Source organism: Elephantulus edwardii, unplaced genomic scaffold (assembly GCF_000299155.1).
Source record: "Elephantulus edwardii isolate Elephantulus edwardi_28Jun2011 unplaced genomic scaffold, EleEdw1.0 scaffold00042, whole genome shotgun sequence".
Classification (NCBI taxonomy): Eukaryota; Metazoa; Chordata; class Mammalia; order Macroscelidea; family Macroscelididae; genus Elephantulus; species Elephantulus edwardii.
Window position 1 is genome coordinate 16,124,300 of NW_006399792.1, and position 4,965 is coordinate 16,129,264.

Consider the following 4,965-nt stretch of genomic DNA (forward strand, 5'->3'; position numbering starts at 1 on the left):
AGTCGCAAGCGACTCGACAACAGATAACAACAACAATTTTCTCATCATCTAAAAGGTTAAAATCTGAAAATGAAGGGTGAGTAAGCTTTGTTCTTTCTGGAGATTCTTCTCTCATAACTTCTGATGATGTCCAGTAATCCTTGGCACTTCTCGGTATATAACCACATAACTTGAATTTCTTGCTCTATCCTCATATCTTCTCTGTCTTTGTCTCATTTCTCTTATAAGGACATTTTTCTTTTGTAAGGACAATTGTCATTGACTTTATAGCCCATCCTAACTCCACAATGACCTCATATAGAGATCCTTAATTTAATTACATTGGTAAAGACTCTTTTTCCCAAGCACAGTCACATTCACAGATGCTGGGAGTTAGGATTTAAACATGTTGGGATTGGGAGTAACACAACTGAACTCACAGAGCTGTACCTAAGAGTCTGGCGAAATGACTAAGAAGTCCAGAGCTCTTAGATATGAAACGCTAAGTGCCCAAATGTGTACTGGAAAACCAGATTCTGTTACTGGATGTGATGATACAGTGATTCACCAGACCACATGCAGGGCTATAAATGTTGCGCACATGTGCTGAGAAGCATAAAGAAAGCTGATGCAAGCTAGAAGAGTGTTTTGTAAATACCATGGGATAGTGTCTTAGTTCTCAGTGCTGTTGTAGCAGAAATACCACGAGTGACTGCTTTTAAAGAACAGAAATTTGCTTTCTCAGGTTAGGAGGCTGAAGTTGTTAATTCGGGGTACCAGCTCTTAGGGCTTTCTCTTGTCTTCTGAACTCCTGACTGCTGGTGCCAAAGGAGTCAATTGCGAATCCAAGGAAGATGAAGTTGTTGACAATTTCAGTATTTTCTCCATATATCAGGATGTGGCCTATTGGCCCCTGTTGTTGTTTTTATGTGCTGCTGAGTCACTTGTGACTCATAGAGACCCTATGTACAACAGCCCTAAACCCTGCTCTATCCTATGCCAATTGCACTGCCTCCAACACATCCATCCCGTTTACCCCAGCCACTGAATCAATCCACCTCATAGAGGGCCTTCCCCTCCTGCGCTGTCCCTCCACACTCCCAAGCATGATGTCCTTCTCCAAGGACTGGTCCCTCCTTACAACATGACCAAAGTATATCAGTTGAAGCCTCAGAATCCTTGCCTCCAAGGAGCAGCCTGGTTTAACCCTCTTCAGGATAAATCTGTTTGTTTTCTTAACAGTCCATGGTACACTCAATATTCTTCTCCAGCACCACAGCTCAAAGGCATCAATTCTCCTTCTATCTGCCCTAGTCATTGTCCAACTCTCTGATGCATAACAAGTGATTGCAAAGACCATGGCTTGTATCAGCTGCACCTTAGTTTCCAGAGTGACACCACTGCTCTTCAGTACTTTGGAGAGGTCCCTAACAGCAGACTTTCCCATCTCAATACATCGTTCAATTTCCTGGCTAATGGTGCCAAGAGTGTTGGCTGTGGAGCCAAGCAGACGAAAGATGTGAACAATGTCAATATCTTCATCATCCATCCTGATGCTGCCAATTGGCCCAGTGGCAAGAATCTTTGTCTTCTTGACATTGAGCCTCAATCCATATTGGAGGCTGAAGTCTTTGACCGTCTGCAGCAAGTTCATGAGGTCCTCATCAGTTTCAGCAAGCAGGGTTTTGCCATCTGCATAGGTGAGAATTTTTGTTTTCTTAAAGCTGAGATCCAATCCATATTGCAGGCTGTGGTCTTTGATCTTCTGCAGCAAGAACATCAGGTCCTCAATCAACAACCTGGATTATGCTGAAGACAACCTTAGAGAGGACTTGAAAAGCTTGCTTCCACCAGCATACGAAGGTTAGGATTCCAACACATATTTGGGGAGGAGGCAATCCAGTCTGTAATAAATGAACATAAGTTAAGTGTTTATTCCTGGAATTTGTGTTAATTTTGCTTTCTTCTTCTACATACAATGCCCAGACAGTATGGGCATTGTTATGGGCAACATTAGCTATGGCCACCCTCCCCACTTCTCTTTCATTGCAGTAGACTCATCGCTGGTCCTCCATATGGCTTTTGAGGCTAGAAATCACACCAGAAGAAATTGTCTATTTCCCCCTCCCCTTCGCAAAGCTGCTGGTGTATTTGGACAGCCAAAGAAGCTCTGCTTTTGGGTCAGGGTTGCAACTGCTACAGACTACATAGACCAGGAGAGCTCCCCCGGGGGAACAAAACATTGATGCCTAAAAAGAGGCAGGGTTGTGCTTCCTTCCAGGAAGTAGTCAAATCGGACAGAGGATGCATTTCCTAAAGCTCAAATAGTCATACTATGCTGGTTAATTCCAAAAGTGGGAAAGTCACAAATGAAGTAGAGACAAGGGCTTAAAAGAAAGCCTAATGTTGTTACTTGTTCACAGTAAATTGAATAAAACTCATAGGGACCCTGTGAGCAACAGAACTGGACCTTGCACTATCCTGTGCCTTCCTCGAGACCTCTGAAATGCTTCAGCCCATTCTTTTATTCACTATGACCAGTGCTCAGGTCTTTCACTCATAGGGTCGCTATGAGTCATCTACGACTCGACGGCACCTAACAACAACAACGACAACATAGAGAGAGCTCTGTTGGCCTAGTGGACAGAAAGTTATGCTACCAAGCCCAAGGTGAGTGATTTTAAACTGCAGCCCTCAGGCCTGGCTCAAATTGTTTTTTTTTTGTCAAACATTCTTCTAGGTGGTATAGCACTGGTCTGTGCATTGCTGTAACAGAGTTAACTTGTGGTGGTTGTCATGCTGAACACTGTGGCCTGGAAGCAGGAGGGGCATCCACTTCTGTGGCTTGCCTCTGGAAACTCTATGAACAGTGCTCAAGCCTTCTGTTCATAGGGTCGCTATGAGTCTTCTATGACTTGACGGCACCTAACAACAACAACATGTCAAGAAAGTCTATGGTAAGGGAAACATTTTCATCTTAGGAGCTGATGCTTTTTTTCAAACACATGCTTTGTTTCTGTTTTCCTTAGAAGATTATGCAATCAAATTATATTTTATAAAAAATGGCAAAGTCATTAAAAAACTGTGTGAACTTAGTCCATTGGTTTTTTTACTTCTTAAAAACTTTCTCAAGCTAATTTTCCAATTACTTAAGTAGTTTATGTTTAGGACTTTTAATTCATATGTAACTTATAAATTTATTTAAAACAGCGACAATTCACAGGGTAGCAATCTTGAAAATCACTTGTTTTTCAGTCCGAGATGCAAACTGGTTGAGGACACTAGAGGTACTATTCTACAGGAGAAGAGTGGCATCTACAGGAGAACTGCACAACTGCAGGATAACATCTATAGGAATTATCAAGTCTTGGGCATTTAGACCTTTTTTTCATAGAATAAGTTTCTCAGCTTCTTAGTATTTTATTTTCCTCATCTGCAAAGATATTAAAATAATTGCAGCTATGTCATAGGATTGGAATAAACTATAGTCTGTTATACACCTAGCAAATTGCCTACTATTGCATAAGCTCTCAACAAATTATTCCTTGTTATTCCTTGTTTGAGTGATGGTGATTGTGGTGGTTTTATTCTCTTGCACTGTAGCTCACCATTCTTTCCCTTTTTTGAAAAAAACAAGACCAAGAGAGAAAGGAGCTGGAGGCTATTGAGAATGGTCAGCTCAGTCTCCTGTTTGTAGTAGGAATCCTTCCAGACAGATAAGGATCAAGTTTTTAAAGACCGTTAAGAAGGAAATTCCACAACCTCCCACATCCATTCCATAGTTTTACAATCTTCTGCAAGGCTAAGCTCGGACATAGGTAGGTAGGTAGGTAGGTAGGTAGGTAGGTAGGTAGGTAGGTAGAAAAATTTGGAGAGTTCTAGCTTCCTTTGAAGATTGGATACCAATCCTCATAGCACATTTCTTCATCTGTTCTGTAAAGATTTGCTGTGCTCCTACAATGCCAGCATATAGAGGCAAACCAAATACATTCTCTGACCTTGAAGAGTTTAAGGTCTGCTGATCTTGCATGTCTCCTGGGTTCCTTTTTCCTATTTCCTTTTCATTGATTCTGTCGTACGCCGCTTTTCAACTCATTGTCTATTCTACCTTATATATACGTTATGCTAAAAACTTCCCAAGGTCCTCCTCCATCCCAACAAAACTAAACCCCTTTTGTTCTGTTTTCTCAGAGTCCTGTTCTAAATACAACAAAACAAAATCACCTGCTGTCAAATCTAGTCTGTTCTGACTCATGATAACCCCACCATACATGCAGGATGGAACTACTCCACAGGGGATTCAATGAATGCTTTTTTCCACTCCAATTTCCAGGTCTTTTCCAAACTTTTCCAAACTTTCTAACCTGAAAAGGGTTTGAACCATCAAACTTCGTGTGATAGCCAAGGTACTTGAATATTGAAGCCATGCCGAGACTCTACTGTAAGTTGTTGATGTTAGTGTTGTTGTTGTTGTTGTTAAGTACCATTGAGTTGAGTATGAGTCATAGAACAAAAGATATGAACCCTGTTTTCTCCTGTGCCATCCTCACACTTCCTGACACACAGAGCCCATTGCAGCAGTCACCGTGTCAATCCCCCTGGTTGAGGGTCTTCCTCTCCTTTGCTGACCCTCTCCCAGCATCATGTCCCTCTCCAAGGAATAGCTCGTCCTAGCAACATGCCCAACGTATGTGAGGTGAAACCTCATCATTCTTGACTCCAAAGAATACTCTGGCTGCACCCTTTCCAAGACATATCTATTCATTTTCTTGGCCATCAATAGAATGTTCAGTGCTCTTGTCCAACACCACAGCTCAAAGGCATCAATTTTTTTTCTGTTGTCTTTACTCATTGTCCAGGTCTTGGATGCATATCTAGTAATTGGAAAGACCATGTCCTGAATCAGACACACCTTAGTCTTCAAACTGACATCACTACTTCTCAATCATTTGGAAAGGTCCCTAACTTCAAATTTTCCCATTTCAG